Here is a 20,589-nt window from a genome sequence, read left to right as displayed (position 1 = left end):
ATAGTATGGAATGTAGAATAGAATGGAATGTGGAGTGGACTGGAATGGTATGTAATGTGGAATGGAATGCAATGGAATAGAAGGAAAAGTAAAGGAATGGGGAATGAACCGTAGAATCGAAGGTGGAATGGAATGGAATGGATTGTGGAATGGAATGGAAAGGGACGTGAAATGGAAATGAATGGAATGAGTAATCCAATTCAGTGGTATTGAATGCGGAATGGAATGCAATGTAATGAAATGGAATGTGGAATGGAATAGAATAGAATGAGGAATGGAAAGGAATGGAATGTGGAGACGATTGGAATGGAATGGAATGTGGAAAGGAATGCAATGGAATAGAATGAAATGGAATGGAGTGTGGAATGCAATGCAATGCAATGGATTGTGGAATGGGATGGAACGTGGAATGGAACGTGGAATGGAATGTGGAATGGAATGTGGAATGGAAAGTGGAATGGAAAGTGAAATGGAATTTGGAATGGAACGTGGAATGGAATGGAATGGAATGTGGAGTGGAATGTGGAATGGAAAGTGGAATGGAACGAGGAAAGGAATGGAATGGACTGTGGAATTAAATGTGCAGTGGAATGGTATGGAATGTGGAATGGAATGTGGAATAGAATGTGGAATATAATGGAATGGGATGTGGAATGGAAAGTGGATTGGAAAGGAATGGAATGTGGAATGGAATGGAATGGAACATGGAATGGAATGTGGAATGGAACATGGAGTGTTAAGTGGAATGGAATAGAATGGAACGTGGAATTGAATGTGGAATGGAACGCGGAATGGAATGGAATGAAACGTGGAATGGAATGGGATGGAATGTGGAATGGAATGGAAAGGAACGTGGAATGGAATGGAATGGAATTTGGAATGGAATGGATTGAAAATAGGAACAGACTGTGGAACGGAATGCAGAATGGAATGTGGAAAGGAATGGAATGGAATGTGGAATGGAATGGAATGGAAAGTAGTATATAATTGAATGGAAGGTAAAGAAATGCGAAATGGAATGGAATGGGATGCGGAATGCAATTTAATGGAAAGGAATGAGGAATTGAAAGGAATGGAATATGGAATGGAATGGAATGGAATGTGGAATGCAATGGAATGGAACGTGGAAGAGAATGTGGAATGGAATGTGGAATTTAGTGTGTAATGGAGTTAGGAATGGAGAGGCATGGAATGTGTAATTGAATGTTAAATGGAATGTGGAATGGAATGATGAATCGAGTGTGGAATTGAATGTGGATAGGAATGGAATTGAGTGTGGGATGGAATGTGGAATGGAACGGAATGGAATGTGGAATGGAAAGGAGAATGGAAATTGACACGGAATGGAATTGAATGTAGTATTGAACGTGGAAAGGAATGTAATGGGATGTGGAATGGAAAGTGGAATGGAACGTGGAAGGGAATGTGGAATGCTAAGTGGAAAGGAATGGTATGGAATGTGGAATGGAATGTGGAATGGAATGGAATGGAGTGGAATTTGAAATGGAATGTGGAATGGACTGTGAAATGGAAAGTGGGATTGATTGTGGAATGGAATGGAATGGAACATGGAATGAAATGGAAGGGAACATGGCACGGAACGTGGAATAGAACGTGGACAACAACGTGAAATGTAACGTGGAATGGAATGAAATGGAATGTGGAATGGAGTGGAGTACAATCTGGAATCTAATATGGAATGCAATGGAATAGAATATGGAATGGAATGTGGAAAGGAATGTGGAATGGAATGGAATGGAATGTGGAATGGAATGGAATGGAATGTGGAATGGAATGTGGAATGGAATGGAAAGGATAGTGGAATGAAATGTGGAAAGGAATGCGGAATGGAACGGAAAGGAATGTGAAATGGAATGGAATGGAATGTGGAATGGAATGTGGAAAGGAATGGAATGGAATGTGGAATGGAATGTGAAAAGTAATGTGGAATCAAACGGAATGGATTGTGGAATGGAATGTGGAATGGAGTGTGGAATGTAATGTGGAAAGGAACCGAATGGAATGTGGAACGGAATGGGCAATGGAATATGGAATGGAATGGAATGGAATGTGGAATGGAACGGAATGGAATTTGGAATGGAATGGAATGGAAAGTGGAATAGAATGGAATGGAAAGGAAAGTGGAATGGAATGTGAAATGGAATGGAATGGAAAGTGGAATGGAACGGAATGGAACGTGGAATGGAATGGAATGGAACGTGGAATGGAACATGGAATGGAACGTGTAATGGAATGTTGAATGGGATGTGGAACGGAATAGAATGGAAAGTGGAATGGAATGAGGAATGCGATGGAAAGGAATTTGCAAAGGAATATGCAATGGAATCTGGAGCGTACTTTGGAATGGAACGCAATGGAATGTGGAATGGAATGTGGAACAGAACGTGGAATGGAAAGTGGAATGTAATGGAATGGAAAGTGGAATGGAATGTGGAATGCAACGTGGAATGGAAATTGGAATAAAATGGAATGGAACGTGGAATACAATGTGCAATGGAATGGAAAGGAATGTGAAATGGAATGTAGAATGGAATGTGAAATTGAAAGTGATATTGAATGAAATGGAACGTAGAATGGGACGTGGAATGGAATGTGGAATGGAATGGAATGGAACGTGGAATGGAATGTGGAATGGAATGGTAAGGAATGTGGAATGGAATGTGCAATGAAATGGAATGGAATGTGCAAAGGAATGTGGAAGGGAATGGGGAAGGGAATGCAATGGTATGGGAAGTGCAATGTGGAATGGAATGTGAAATGGAATGTGGAAAGAGATATCAAATGGAATGGAATGGAACACGGATTGGAAAGGAATGGATCGTGGAATGGAACATGGAACGGAATGTGGAATGGAACATTGAATGGAATGGAATGGAATGTGGAATGGAATGTGGAATGCAAAGGAATGGAATGGAATGGAATGTGGAATGGAACCTAGAAAGGAACAAGAAATGCAGTATGCAACGAATAGGAATGGAATGTGGAATGGAATGTGGATGGAACGTCTAATTGAACGTGGAATGGAATGGAAAGGAATGTGGAATGGAATATGGAATGAAATGTGAAATGCTACGTGGAATGGAATGTGAATTGCAACATGGAGTGGAATGGAATAGAATGTGGAACGGAACGCGGAATTGAATGAAAGGGAACATGGAATGGAACGTGGAATGGAATGGAATGTAACGTGAAATATAACGTGGAATGGAAGTTGGAATGGAAAGTGGAATGGAAAGTTTAATGGAATGGAATGGAATGTGGAATGGAATGCAGAAAGGAATGTGGAATGGAATGGGAAGTGTAATGGAATGGAATGTGGAATGGAATGTGGAAATCAATGGAATGGAATGTGCAATGGAATGTAATGGTTTTAGGAATGGAATGAGGAATGCAATGGAATGGAATGTGGAATTGAATGTGGAATGGAATGTGGAAACAAATGTGGAATGGAACGGAGTGGAATAGGAAATGGAATGTGAAATGGAATGTAGAACGGAATGTGAAATGGAAAGTAGAACAGAAAGTGGAATGGAATGTGGAATAGAATGAGGAATGGAAAGTGGAATGGAATGGAGTGGAATGTGGTATGGAATGTGAAACGGAATGGAATGGAATGTGAAATGGAAACTGGATTGGAATGTGGAATAGAACGTGAAATGGAATGTGGAGTGGAACGTGTAATGGAATGGAATTGGAATGTAAGTATTGGGTTGTGGAATGGAATGTGGAATGCAATGGAATGGAATGTGGAATGTAATGTGAAATGTAATGTGGAAAGGAATGTGGAATGTAAGGGAATGGATTATGAAATGGAATGTAGAATGGAATGGAATGGAATGTGGAACGGAATCTAGAATTGAAAGTGTAATGGAATGCGGAATGGAATGTGGAAAGGAATGTGGAATGGAAAGGAATGGAATGTTGAATGGAATGTAGAATGGAGTGTGGAATGGAATGGAGTGCAATGTGGAACGGAATGTGAAATGGGATGGAATGGAATGTGAAATGGAATGTGGCAGGCAATGTGGAATGGAATGTCAAAAGTAATGGAATTCAATGTGGAATTGAACGTGGAATGGAAAGGAATGGAATGCGGAATGGAATATGGAATGGAATGGAATGCAATGTGGAATGGATTGTGGAATGGAATGTGGAATGGAATGGAGTGAAATGTGGAATGGAATGTGAAATGGAATGAAATGGAATGTGAAATGGAATGTGGATAGGAAAATGGAATATACCGAGAAGGTGAACGTCTAATGGAATGGAATGGAACGTGTAATGGCAATTGGAATGGAATGGAATGGAATGTGGAATGAAATGTGGAATTGAAAGGAATGGATTGTGGATGGAATGTGGAATGGAATGGAATGGAATATGGAATAGAATGGAATTGAATGTGTAACTGAATGTGGAATGGAATGTGGAATGGAATGGAATGGAATGTGGAATGGAATGTGGAATGTAATGGAATGCAAGGGAATGGAATGTGGAATGGAATGGAATGCAAGGGAATGAAATGCGGAATGCAATGGAATAAAATGTGGAATGCAATATAATATAATAGAATGTGAAATTGATTGGAATGGAATGTGGAGTAGAATGGAATGGAATGTGGAATGCAATGGAATGGAAAGTGGAATGGAATGGAATGGAGCGTGGAAACAATGTGGAATGGAATGTGGAAAAGAAAGTGGAATGCAATGTTGAAAGGAATGGAATGGAATGTGGAATGGAACGTTGAATAGATTGTGGAATGGGTTGTGGAATGGAATGGAATGGAATGTGGAATGGAATGTGGAATGGTATGTGGAATGGAGTGTGTAATGGAATGTGGAATGGAAAGGAAAGAAATGTGGAATGGAAAGTTTAATGGAGTGTGGAATGGAATGTGGAATGGAACGGAAAGAAATGTGGAATGGAATGTTTAATGGAGTGTGGAATGGAATGTGGAATGGAATGGAAAGGAATGTGGAATGCAATGTAGAATTTAATGTGCAATGGAATGGAGTGGATTGTGAAATGTAATGGAATGGTATGGTACGGGATATGGAATGGAATGCAACGGAATGTGGATTGGAAAGTGCAAAGGAACGAGGAATGGAACGTGGAAAGTAAGGTGGAATGGATTGGAATGAAATGTGGAATGGAATGTGTAATGAAATGGAATGGAAAGTGTAATGGACTGTTGGATGCAAAGGAATGGAATGTGGAATGGAATGTGAAATGGAACGCGGAATAGAATTTCGAATGGTAAGTGGAAAGGAATGTGGAATGAATTTGCATGGAATGTGGAATGGAATGGAATGGAAACTGGAATAGAACGGAATGGAATGGAATGTGGAATAGAATAGTATGGAAGGGAATGCGGAATGGAATGGAATGGAATGTAGAAAGCCATATAATGCAGTGGAATGTGAAATGGAATGGTATGGAATGAGGAACGGAATGGAGTGGAATGTGTAATTGAATGGAATGGAAAGTGTAATGGAATGTGGAATGGAATGTGGAAAGGTATGTAGAATGGAATGGAATGGAAAGTGGAATGGAATGGAATGGAATATGGAAAAGGATGGAATGGAATATAATGTCGAATGCAATTGAATTGAATGTGGAATCAAATAGAATTAAATATGGAATGCAAAATAATGGAAGGGAATGAGAATTTAAATGGAATAGAATGTGGAATGAAATGTAACGGAATGTGGAATGGAATGGAATGGAATGTGGAATAGAATGGAATGGAATGAAATGAGTAATGGAATGTGGAATGGAAGGTGGAATGGAATGTGGAATGTAATGGAATGGAACATGGATTGGAATGGAACGGAAAGAAAAGTGAAACGGAATGGAACGTGGAATGGAATGGAGTGGAATGTGGATTGTAATAGAATGGAATGTGTAAAGTAAGGGAATGGAATTAAATGGAAAGTGAAATTGAACGTGGAATGGACTGTGAAATGGAATGTGTAATCAAATGGAATGGAATGGAATGAAAAGTGAAATGGAATGTGGAATGAAAACTGGAATGGAAAGTGGAATGGAATGAAATGGAACGAGGAATGGAATGGAATTGATCATGGAGTGGAATGGAATGGAACGTGGAATGGATCGTGGAACGGAAAGTGGAATGGAATGTGGAAAAGAATGGAATGGAATGTTGAACGGAAAGTGGAATGGAATGGAGTGGAATGTGGAATGGAATGAGGAATAGAAAGGAATGGAATTTGGTTGGAATGTATTTGGAACGTGGAATGGATTATAGAATTAAATGTAGAATGGAATGTGTAACGGAATGGAATGTAATGCGGAATGGAAAGTCGAATGGAATGTGGAATGTAATGTGCAATTGAACGTGGAATGGAATGGAATGGAACGTCGAATGCAATGTGGAATTGAATGGATTGGAATGTCGAAAGGAATGTGGAATGGAATGTGGAATGAAATGGAATGGAATGTGGAAAGGAATGTGGAGTGGAATGGAATGGAATGGAATGTAGAATGGAATGTTGAGTGGAATGTGGAATGGAATGTGGAATTGAATGTAATGGACTGTGGAATGGAATGTACAATGTAATGTGGAATGGAATGTGGAATGGAATGTGGAATGGATTGTGGAATGGAATGTGGAATGGAAAGCAAAATAATGTAAAATGGAATGTGGAATGGAATGGAATGGAATGGTATGGAATATGGCATGGAATATGGATTGGAAAGGAATGGAATTGTTTGGAATATTGAATGGAATGGAATCGAATGTGGAATGGAACGTGGAAAGGAAGGGGAATGGAACGTGGAATGCAACGTGGAATGGAAGGTGCAATAGAACCGAATGGAACGTGGAATGGAATGTCGAATGGAAAGGAATGGAAAGTGTAAGGGAATCTGGGACGGAATGTAATGGAATGTGGAATGGAATGTGGAATGGAAAGTGGAATAGAATGTGGAATTGTATGTGGAATGGAATGTGGAATGTAATTGAATGGAATGTGTAATGGAATGGAATGGGAAGAAATGGAATGTGGAACAGAATGGAATAGAATGGAACGTGCAATAGAATGGAATGGAATGGAATGGAATGCGGCATGGAATGGAATGGAATGCAGAATGCAATGTAATGGAATGTGGAATGTAATGTAGAATGGAATGGAAGGTATATGCACTGGAACGTGGAAGTGAAGGTGCAATGGAATGGAATGGAAAGTATAATGGAATACGGAATGGACTGGAATCGAATGTGGAATGGAGTGTGGAATGGAATGATGAATGGAAGGGGAACGGATTGGAATGGAATGTGGAATGGAATGGAATGGAATGTGAAATGGAATGTGTAAAGAAATGTGGAATGGAATGATGAATGGAATGTGGAATGTAATGTGGAATGGAATGGAATGGAGTATGGAATGGAACGTGGAATGGAATGAAATGGAAAGTGTAATGGAATGTGGAATGAAATGGAATGGAATTTGGAATGGAAAGTGGAATTGAATGTGGAATTGAATGTGGAATGTATTGGAATGGAATGTGGAATGTGGAATGGAATGTGGAATGGATTGTGGAATTGAATGGAATGGAATGTTGAATGAAATTTTGAATGGAAGTTGGAGGGAATGTGGAATGGAATGGAATGGAATGTGGAATGGAATGGAATGGAATGTGGAATGGAAAGGAATGTAGAACGGAATTTAGAATGGAACCTGGAATGGAACGTACAATGGAAAGAGGAATGTAAAATACAATAGAATGTGGAATGGATTAGAATGGAATGTGGAATGGAATGGAATGGAATGTGGAATGGAAAAGAATGGAATGTGGAATGGAATGGAAAGGAATATGGAAAGGAAAATAATGGAATTAGGAATGGAATGTGGAATGCAATGGAATGGAAAGGAATGTGGAATGGAATGTAATGGAATGGCATGTGGAATTGAAGTTGGAATGAAATGGAATGGAAGGTGAAGGGGAATGTGGGATGGAATGTGGAATGGTTTGTGGAATGGAATGGAATGGAAAGTGGAAAGGAATTGAATGAAATGGAAAGTGGAACGGAAGGTGGAATTGAATGGAAAGGAAAGTAGAGTGGAATGTGACATGGAATGGCATAGAAAGTGGAATTGAGCATAATAGAATGTGGAATGGAATCGAATGGAATTTGGAATAGAATGGAATGGAATTGAATGGCACGTGGAATGGAATGGTATGGAACGTGGAATGAAATGGAATGATAAGTGGAATGGAATGGAATGATATGTGGAATGGAATGGAATGGGATGTGGAATGGAATGTGGAATGGAATGTAAAAGAATGTGGAATGGATTGTGGAATGGAATGGATTGGAATGTGGAATGGAATGGAATGAAACGTGGAATGGAGCGTGGAATGGAATCAGGAATGGACCGTGAAATGGAAAGTGGAAGGGAAGGTGGAATGGAATGCAATGGAATGTGGAATGGAATGGAATGGAATGTGGAATGCAATGGAATGGAACGTGGAATTGAAAGGAATGGAAATTTTAATGGAAAAGAATGAAATGTGGAATGCAAAGGAACAGTATTGAATGTGGTATGTAATTGAATGGAATGGAACGGAATGTGCAATGGAATGGAAATGGATGAGGAATGGAATGGAATGGAATGTGGAATGGAATGGAATGGAATGTGTAATGGAAAGCAAAGGAAAAGAATATAATGGAATGGATTGTGGAATGGAACGTGGAATTGAATGGAATGGAAGGTGGAAGGGAACTTGGAATTGAAAGTAGAACTGAACGTGGTACGGAATGCAGAATGCAACGTGGAATGGAATGTGAAATGGAATGTGGAATGGAACGTGGAATGGACTGGAATGGAACGTATAATGGAAAGTGGAATGGAATGTGGAATGGAATGCGGAAAGGAGTGTGGAATGGAATGGAACAGAATGTGGTTAGAATGTGGAATGGAATGTGGAATGGATTGTGGAATGAAATGTGGAATGGAATGTGTAACAGAACGGAATGTTATGCGGAATGGAATGTGGAATGGAATGGAATGGAACTTGGAATGAAATGCGGAATGGAATGGAATGGAATGTGGAAAGAAATGTGCAAAAGAATGCTGCAATGGAATGGCATGGAATATGGAATGGAATGTGGAATTGAATGGAATGGAATGTTTTATGGAATGCAGTGCAATGTGGAATATAATGTGGAATTGAGTGGAATGGAATGTGGAATGGAATGTGGAATGGAATTTGTAATGCAAAGGAATGAAATGTGGAATGTCATGTGGAATATAAAGTGTAATGCAAAGTTGAAAGGAATGTAATGCTATGTGGAATGGAACTTGGAATGGCTTGGAATGGCACGTGGTGTGGAACGTGGAATGGAACGTGGAAGGGAATGAGGAATGGAATGAATTGTGGAATGGAATGCAATCAAAAGTGGATTGAAATGTGAAATTGACTTGTAATGGCATTTTGAATGGAATGGAGAGGAATGTGGAATGAAATGTGGAATGGAATGGAATGGAATGTGGAATGGAATGCTGAATGGAATGCAATGGAATGAGAAAGGAATGGAATGCGGAATGCAATGGAATGCAGTGTGGACGGAAAGTAATGGAATGTGGAATGGAATGGAATGTAAAATGGAATGTGAAACGGAATGTGGAATGGAATGTATAATGGAATGTGGAATGGAATGTGAAATGGAATGTGAAATGGAATGTAAAATGGAATGTGGAATGAAGTTTGTAACGGAACGAAATGGAACATGGAATGGAATGGAAAGAACGTGGAATGGAATGGAATGGAATGCCAAATGGAATGGAAAGTAACGTGGAATGGAATGGATGGTAGCATGAAAAGGAATGGGACAAGGAATGGAATGGAATGGAATTTGAAATGGAATGGAATGGAATGAGGATGGAAAGGAATGGAATGTGGAATGGAATGAAATGGAATGTGAAATGGAATGTGGAATGGAAATGAATGGAATGAGGAATGGAATGCGGAATGGAATGGAATGCGGATTGGAATGGAATGGAATGCAATGTGTTATGGAATGGAGTAGAATGGAATGTAATTTGGAAAGGAATGTGAAATGGAATGGAGTGGAATGTGTAATGGAATGTGGAATGGAATGGAATGGAATGAGGAATGGAATGTCGAATGGAATGGGATGGAATGTGGAATGCAATGGAATGGAATGGTATAGAATGTGGAATGGAATGTGGAATGGAATGGGATGTAATATGGATTGGAATGGAATGGAGTGGAATGTGGAATGGAATGGATCTGAATGTCGAATGGAATATAATGGAATGTGGCATGGAATGTGGAATGGAAAGTGGAGTGGAATGGAATTTAATGTGGAACAGAAGGTGGAATGGAATGGATTGGAATGTGGAATGCAATGCAATGTGGAATGGAGTGGAATGGAATGTGGAATGGAATGGAATTAACCGTGGAATGGAATGTGGAATGGAATGGGCTGGAATGTGAAATGGAATGTAGAATGGAAAGTGGAATGGAATTGAATGCAATGTGGAATGGAATGGAATGCGGAATGGAATGTAATGGAATGTGGAATTGATAGCAATGTAATGTGGAATGGAATGGAAAGGAATGTAGAATGAAACTGAATTGAAAAGAATAGAATGTGGAATGGAATTGAATGGAATGTGGTATGGAATGTGGAATGGAAAGTTGAAAGGAATGGAACAGAATCTGGAATGGAATGTACAATGGAATGGAACGGAATGTGGAATGGAATGTAATGGAATATGGAATGCAATGTGGTATGGGATGTAGAATGGAATGCAATGAAATGTGGATTGGAAACTGGAATGGAACGGAATGGAATGTGGAAGGGAATATAGAATGCAATATGGAATGGAAAGTCTGAGAGAATGTGGAATGGAATCTGGAATGGAATGTGGAATGGAATGTGGAATGGATGTTGGAATGGAATGGAATAGAATGTGGAATGGAACGTGAAATGGAACAGAATGGAACATGGAATGGAATGTGGAATGGAACATGGAATGGAATGTGGAATGGAACGTGGAATGGAATGTGCAATGGAAAGTGGAATGGAGCGTGGAATGGAATGTGGAATGCAATGTGGAATGGAACGTGGAATGGAATGGAATTGAATGTGGAATGGAACTTAGAATGGAATTGAATGGAAATTGGAATGGAACGTCTAAAGTAATGTGGAATGGAACTTGGAATGAAAAGTACACTGGAATGTGGAATGGAACGTGGAATGCCGTGAAATGGAACGTGGAATGGAATGTGCAATGGAATGTCGAATGGAACGTCTAATGGAATGGAAGGGAAAGTGGAATGGAAAGTGGAATGGAACGTGGAATGGAGAGCGTGGAATCGAATGGAATGGAAAGTGGAATGGAAACGAAAGGAATGAAATGGAATGTGGCACGGAATGTGGAATGAAACGTGGAATTGAATTGAATGGAATGTGGAATGGAATGTGGAATGGAATGTGGAATGGAATGGAATGGAAAGTGGAATGGAATGTGGAATGGAATGTGGAATGGAAAGGAATGGAGAGGAAAGTGGAAAGGAATGTGGAATGGAATGTGGAACGGAACGGAATGGAATGTGGAATGGAATGTGGAATGGAACGTGTAATGGAATGGAATGGAACGGAATGGATTGTAGAATGGAATGTTGAATGGAATTCGGAAAGGAACTTGGAATGGAAAGGAATGGAAAGTGGAATGGGATGGAAAGGAATGTTGAATGAAACGTGGAATGGAATGGAATGGAACTTGGAATGGAATGTGCAATGGAAAGTGGAATGGAACGTGGAATGGAAAGGAATATAAGCCGGAGTGGAACACGGAACGGAATGGCATGGAGCATTTAATGGAATGTGGAATGGACTATGGAATGGAACGTGAAATGGAATGTGGAATGGATTGGAAAGGTATGTGTAATGGAATGTGGTTTGGAATGTGGAATGGAATGCAAGGCAATGTGGAATGGAACGAGGAATGGAATGGAATGTGGAATGGAATGTAATGGAATGTGGAATGGAATGGAATGGAACGTTTAATGGAATGTGGAATGGACTGTGTAATGGCATGTGAAATGGAATGAGGAAAGGATTGAAATGGAATGTGGAATGGAATGCAGAAGGGAATGTGGAATGGAATGCAAGGCAATGTGGAATGGAATGTGGAATGGAATGTAATGGAATGTGGAATGGAATGTACTGGAATGTGGAATGGAATGTAATGGAATGTGAAATGTAACATAAAGGAATGCGGAATGGACTGTGGAATGGAATGTAATGGAATGTGGAAAGGAATGTGCAATGGAAGGTAATGGAATGTGGAATGGAATGTTGAATGGAATGCAGAATAGAATGTTGAATGGAACAGAATGGAATGGGAAGTGCAATGGAACTTCAAATGGAATGGAATGGAATGTGGAATGCAATATGAAATGTAGAGTGCAATGTAATGTGGGATGGAATGGAATGGAATATGGAATGCAAAGGAAAGGAATGTTGAATGGAATGTTGAATGGAATGGAATGGAATTTGGAATGGAATGTGGAGTGGAATGGAATGGACTGTGGAATGGAATGGAATGGAATATCGCCTGGAACGTGAAATGGAATGGAATGTGGAAGGGAATGTGGAATGGAACGTGGAATGAAATATAGAATGGAATTGAATGGAATGTGGAATGGAGTTTTTAATGGAATGTGGAATGGAATGTGGAGTGGAATGTGAAATGGAGAGTGGAAAGGAGTGGAATGGAAAATGGAATGGAAAGTTGAATGGATGGTGGAGTAGATCGTTGAATGTAATGGAATGGAACGTGGAATTGAACGGGGAATGGGATGTGGAAAGGAATGGAATGGAATGGAAAGGAATGTGGAATGGAATGGAATGGAATGTGGAATGGAATGGAATGGAATATGGAATGGAATGTGGAATGGAATGTGGAGTGGCACGTGGAATGCAATGGAGTGTAAAGTGGAATGGAATGTGAAATGGAACGTAGAATGGAATGTAATGTGAAATGGAAAGTGGAATGGAATGGAATGGAATGGGGAATGGATCGTGGAATGGAACGTGGAATGGAATGTTGAAAGGAAAGTGGAAAGGAATGGAACGGAATGTGGAATGGAATGGAATGGAATGTGGAATGGAATGGAATGAAATATGGAATGGAATGTGGAATGGAATGTGGAGTGGCAAGTGGAATGCAACGGAGTGTAATGAGGAATGGAATGTGAAATGGTACGTAGAATGGAATGGAATGTGAAATGGAACGTGGAATGGAATGGAGAATGGATCGTGGAATGGAACATGGAATGGAATGTTGAAAGGAAATTGGAATGGAATGGAGTGGAATGTGGAATGGAACGTGGAATGGAATGCAATGGAACGTGGAATGGAATGGAATGGAACGTGGTATGGAATGTGGAATGGAACGAGAATTGAATATGCAATGGAATGTGGAATGGAACGTGGAATGGAAGGGAATGGAAAATGGAATAGAACGTGGAATGGAATGGAATGGAATGTGGAATGGAATGTTGAATGGAATGGACTATGCAATGGAATGTGGAATGGAATGTGGAATGCAATGGAACGGAACGTGGAAATGAATGTGGAATGGAATGTATTTGGAAATTAGAATGGAATGGAATGGAATGTGGAAGTGAATGTGGAATGAAATGGAATGGAATATGGAAAGGGATCTGGAATGGAATGGAATGGAATGTGGAAGGGAAAGTGGAAATGAATGAGGAATGGAATGGAATGGGATGTGGAATGGAATGTGGAATCGAATGGAATGGAATGAGGAAGGGAATGTGGAATGGAATGTGGATTGCAATGTGGAATGAAATGGAATGGAATGTAGAATGGAATATGGAATTGAATGGAATGGAATGTCTAATGAAATGTTCAATGCAATGGAATGGAATGTGGAATGCAAAGTGGAATAGAATGTGGAATGGAATGGAATGGAATGTGGAAGGGAATGTGGAATGGAATGTGGAATGGAATGTGCTATGTTATGTGGAATAGAATGTGGAATGGAATGGAATCTGGAATGGAATATGGAATAGTATGCAACAGAATGTGGACTGGAAAGTGGAGTGGCCTGTGGTATAGAACGGAACGGAATGTGGAATGGAATGTGGAATGGAACGTTTTATGGAACGCAATGGAATGTCGAATGCAATGTGCAATGGAATGTTCAATGGATTGTGGAATGGAATTAGAAAGGAATGTGGAATGGAACGTGGAATGGAATTCAGTGGTATATGGCCTGGAATGTGGAGTGGCATGTGGAATAGAACGGAATGGAACGTGGAATGGAATGTGGAATGGAACGTGTTATGGAACGGAATGGAATGTGGAATGCAATGTACAATGGAAAGCGGAATTCATGGTGGAACGGTATGGTATGGAATGTGGAATGGATAGTAGAATGGAATGGAATGGAATGGAATGTGGACCTCAAAATGGAATGTGGCGTGGAATGTAATGTGGGATGGAATGGAATGGAATATGGGACGCAAAGAAAAGGAATGTTGAAAGGAATGTTGAAAGGAATGGAATGGAATTTGGAATAGAATGTGGAGTGGAATGGAATGGACTGTGGAATGGAATGGAATGGAATGTGGAATGTAAGTGGAATGGAATGGAATGGAACGTGGAATGGAACATAGAATGGAATTGAATGGAATGTGGAATGGAGTTTTTAATGGAATGTGGAATGAAATGTGGAGTGGAACGTGTAATGGAAAGTGGAATGGAGTGGAATGGAAAATGGAACGGAAAGTGGAATGGAAGGTGGAATAAATCGTTGAATGGAATGGAATGGAATGTGGAAGTGAATGTGGAATGAAATGGAATGGAATATGGAAAGGGATCTGGAATGGAATGGAATGGAATGTGGAAGGGAAAGTGGAAATGAATGAGGAATGGAATGGAATGGGATGTGGAATGGAATGTGGAATCGAATGGAATGGAATGAGGAAGGGAATGTGGAATGGAATGTGGAATGGAATGTGCTATGTTATGTGGAATAGAATGTGGAATGGAATGGAATCTGGAATGGAATATGGAATAGTATGCAACGGAATGTGGACTGGAAAGTGGAGTGGCCTGTGGTATAGAACGGAACGGAATGTGGAATGGAATGTGGAATGGAACGTTTTATGGAACGCAATGGAATGTCGAATGCAATGTGCAATGGAATGTTCAATGGATTGTGGAATGGAATAGAAAGGAATGTGGAATGGAACGTGGAATGGAATGCAGTGGTATGTGGACTGGAATGTGGAGTGGCATGTGGAATAGAACGGAATGGAACGTGGAATGGAATGTGGAATGGAACGTGTTATGGAACGGAATGGAATGTGGAATGCAATGTACAATGGAAAGCGAAATTCATGGTGGAACGGTATGGTATGGAATGCGGAATGGATAGTAGAATGGAATGGAATGGAATGGAATGTGGATCTCAAAACGGAATGTGGCGTGGAATGTAATGTGGGATGGAATGGAATGGAATATGGGACGCAAAGAAAAGGAATGTTGAAAGGAATGGAATGGAATTTGGGATAGAATGTGGAGTGGAATGGAATGGACTGTGGAATGGAATGGAATGGAATGTGGAATGAAAGTGGAATGGAATGGAATGGAACGTGGAATGGAACATAGAATGGAATTGAATGGAATGTGGAATGGAGTTTTTAATGGAATGTGGAATGAAATGTGGAGTGGAACGTGTAATGGAAAGTGGAATGGAGTGGAATGGAAAATGGAATGGAAAGTGGAATGGAAGGTGGAATAAATCGTTGAATGGAATGGAATGGAATGTGGAATTGAACAGTGAATGGAATGTGGAACGAAATAGAATTGAATGTGGAAAGGAATATGGAATGCAATGGAAAGGAATGTGAAATGGAATGGAATTTAATGTGGAATGGAATGGAATGGAATATGGAATGGAATGTGGAAAGGAATGTGGAGTGGCGTGTGGAATGCAATGGAGTGTATTGTGGAATGGAATGTGAAATGGTACGTAGAATGGAATGTAATGTGAAATGGAACGTGGAATGGAATGGAATGGAATGAGGAATCAATCGTGGAATGGAACGTGGAATGGAATGCTGAAAGGAAAGTGGAATGGAAAGGAATGGAATGTGGAAAGGAATGGAATGGAATGTGGAATGGAATGGAATGGAATATGGAATGGAATGTGGAATGGAATGTGGAGTGGCACGTGGAATGCAACGGAGTGTAATGTGGAATGGAATGTGAAATGGTATGTAGAATGGAATGTATTGTGAAATGGAACGTGGAATGGAATGGAATGGAATGGGGAAAGGATCGTGGAATGGAACGTGGAATGGAATGTTGAAAGGAAAGTGGAATGGAATGGAATGGAATGTGGAATGGAACGTGGAATGGAATGCAATGGAACGTGGAATGGAATGGAATGGAACATTGTATGGAATGTGCAATGCAATGAGGAATTGATTGTGCAATAGAATGTGGAATGGAACGTGGAATGGAATGGAATGGAAAGTGGAATAGAACGTGGAATGGAATGGAATGGAATGTGGAATGGAATGTGGAATGGAATGGACTATGGAATGGAATGTGGAATGGAATGTGGAATGCAAAGGATTCGAACGTGGAAATGAATGTGGAATGGAAAGTGGAATGGAATGGAATGGAATGTGGCAGGGAATGTGGAATGAAATGGAATGTAATGTGGAAAGGGATCTGGAATGGAATGGAATGGAATGTGGAAGGGAAAGTGGAAATGAATGTGGAATGAAATGGAATGGATTGTGGAATGGAATGTGGAATGGAATGAGGAAGGGAATGTGGAATGGAATGTGGATTGCAATGTGGAATGAAATGGAATAGAATGTAGAATGGAATATGGAATGGAATGGAATGGAATGTCTAATGAAATGTGCAATGGAATGGAATGGAGTGTGGAATGCAAAGTGGAATAGACTGTGGAATTGAATGGATTGGAATTTTGGATGCATTGTGGAATGGAATGGAATGGAATGTGGAAGGGAATATGGAATGGAATGTGGAATGGAATGTGGTATGTAATGTGGAATAGAATGTGGAATGGAATGGAATGGAATCTGGAATGGAATGCGGAATAGTATGCAACAGAATGTGGACTGGAAAGTGGAGTGGTATGTGGTATAGAACGGAATGGAATGTAGAATGGAATGTGGAATGGAACGTTTTGTGGAACAGAATGGAATGTGGAATGCAATGTGCAATGGAATGTTCAACGGACTCTGGAATGTAATGGAAAGGAATGTGGAAAGGAACGTGGAATGGAATGCAGTGGAAAGTGGACTGGAATGTGGAGTGGCATGTGGAATGAAACGGAACTGAAAGTGGAATGGAATGTGGAATGGAATGTGTTATGGAACGGAATGGAATGTGGAATGCAATGTGTAATGGAATGTGGAATTCATGGTGGAATGGAATGGTATGGAATGTGGAATCGAAAGTAGAATGGAATGGAATGAAATGTGGAATACAACGTGGAATGGAATGGAATGGACAGTGGAATGGAACGTCGAATGGTATGTGTAATGTAAAAGAATGGAATGTAGAATGGAATGGAATGGAATGTGGAATGGATTGGAATGGAATGTGGAATGGATTGGAATGGAATGTGGAATGGAGTGGAATGGAATGTGGAATGCAAAGAAATGGAAAGTGGAATTGAAAGGCGTGGAATTGAAAGGCATGGAACTTGGAATGGGACATGGAATAGAACATGGATTTCAACGTTGCATGGAACGTGGAATGCAATGTCGAATAGATTGGAATGGAAAGTACAACGGAATTGAATGTAGAAAGAATGGAATGGGATGTGGAATGGAAAGGAATGGAATGCAGAATGGAACGTGGAATGGAATGGAATGGAATGTGGAATGGAAAAGAATGGAATGTGGAATGGAATGGAATGTGGAAATGAATGGAATGGAATGTGTAATGGAATGGAAAGGAAAGTGAAATAGAATGTGGAAAAATATGTGAAATGGAATGCGGAATGGAATGTGAAACTGAATGAAATGGAAAGTGGAAAGGAATGGAATGGAACGTGAAATGGAATGGAATGGAACTTGGAATGGAACGTGTAAAGGATCATGTAATGGAAAGTGGAATGGAATGTGGAATGGAATGTGGAATGGATGGAATCGAAAGTGGTATGAATCGTTGAATGGAATGGAATGAAATGTGGAAAGGAATGTGGAATGGAATGCAATGGAATGAAAATGGAATGTGGAATGGAATGGAATGGAATGTGGAATGGAATGGAATGGAATGTGGAATGGAATGGAGTGAAATAGAATTTAAAGTGTAATAGAATGTGGAAAGAAATGTGAAATGGGATATGGAATGGAATGTGGAACGGAATGAATTGCAACGTGGAATGGAATGGAATGGAATGGAAAGGAATGGAATGGAATGGAACGTGGAATGGAACATCGAATGGAACGTAGAATGGAAAGTGGTATGAAATGTGGAATGGAATAGAATGGAATGTGGAATGGAATGTGTAAAGGAATGCAATGGAATGAGAATGGAATGTGGAAGGGAATGGAATGGAATGTGGAATGGAATGTTGAATGGAATGTGGAATGGAATGTGGAATGCAATGGGCAATGGAACGGAATGTAATGTGGAATGGAATGTGGAATGGAATGTGGAAGGGAATATGGAAAGGAACAGAATGGAATGTGGAATGGAATGTGGAAGGGAATATGGAAAGGAACAGAATGGAATGTGGAAGGGAATATGGAATGCTGAATGGAATGTGGAATCGAATGTGGAATGGAATGTGGAATGGAACGGAATGGAATGTGGAGTGGAATGTGTAACGGAATGTGGACTGAATCGTGTAATGGAATGTGGAATGGAACGGAATGGAAAGTGGAATGCAACGTGGAAAAGAAAGGAATGGAATGCGGAATGGAATGGAATGGAACGTAGAATGGAATGGAACGGAATTTGGAATGGAATGGAATGGAAAGTGAAAGGGAACGTGGAATGGAATGTGGAATTGAATGTTTAATGGAATGGTATGTGGAATGGAATGGAATGGAATGCAATAAATAAATGGAATGGAATGTGGAATGGAATGGAATGGAATATGGAATGGAATGGAATGGAATGGAATGGAATGTGGAATGGAATGTAATAGAATACAGTGGAATGGAATGTGGAATGGAATGGACTGTGGAATGGAATATAATGTGGAAAGAATGAAATGGACTGGAATGAAATTGACTGGAATGTGGAATGGATTGGACTGCAATGTGGATGGGAACGAAATGGAATGGAATGGAATGGAATGGAATGTGGAATGGAATGTGGAATGGATTGGAAAGGAAAGTGGAATGGAATGGAAAGGAATGCGGAATGCAAAGGAATGGAATGTGGAATGGAATGGATTTGAATGTGGGATGGAATTTAATTGAATGTGGAATGGAATGTTGGTTGGAATGGAATAAAATGCAGTGGAATAGAATGTGGAAAGGAAAGGAATGGAAAGCAGAAAGGAACAGAATGTTGAATGGAATGAATTGGAATGGAAAGAAATGGAAAGGAATGTGGAAAGGAATGGAATGGAATGTGGAAAAGAATGTGGAATGGAATGGATTAAAATGTGGAATGTAATGTGGAATGGAATGTTGAATGGAATGTGTAATGTAATGGAATGGAATGGAATGTGGAAAGGAATGTGGAAAGGAATTTGGAATGGAATGGAAGCAAATGTGGAATGGAATGAGGAAAAGAATGGAATGGAATGCGGAATGTAATGGAATGGAATGTGGAGTGGAATGGAATGGAATGTGGAATGGAACATAACGGAACGTGGATTGGAAAGTGGAATGGAATGTGGAATGGAATGTGGAATGTAATGGTATGAGGAATGGAGTGGAATGGACGCAATCAATGAATGTAATGGAATTTGGAAAGGAATGGAATGAAATATGGCATGGAATGGAATGGAATGGAATGTGGAATGCAATGGAATAGAATACATTGAAAAGGATTGTGGAATGGAATGGAATGTGGAATGGAACAGAATGTGAAATGGAATGAAATGGAATGCAATGAAATAGAATGGAATGAGGAATGGAATGGAATGCATTGTGGAATGGAATGGAATGGAATAGAATGTGAAATGGAATGGAATGGAATGTGGAATGCAATAGAATGTCGAATGCAATAGAATGTCGAATGAAATGGAATGGAATGGAATGGGGAATGGAATGGAATGAAGCGTGGAATGGATTAGAATGGAACGTGCAATGCAATGGAAAGGAATGTGGATTTCAATGGAATGGAATGTCCAACGGAAAGCGGAATGGAATGGAATTGAATGTGCAATGGAATGTGGAATGTAATCAAAAAGAATGTGAAATGGAAAGAAACGGAATGTGGAATGGAATGTGGAATGGAATGTGCAATGCAACGTGGATTGGAATGTGGAATGTAATTTGCAGTGGAATGTGGAATGGAATGTGGAATGG

The sequence above is a fragment of the Pongo pygmaeus genome, chromosome 13, assembly GCF_028885625.2.
Source record: "Pongo pygmaeus isolate AG05252 chromosome 13, NHGRI_mPonPyg2-v2.0_pri, whole genome shotgun sequence".
Lineage (NCBI taxonomy): Eukaryota > Metazoa > Chordata > Mammalia > Primates > Hominidae > Pongo > Pongo pygmaeus.
The sequence above is the reverse complement of the archived record's forward strand: the minus strand, read 5'-3'. Positions refer to the sequence as shown.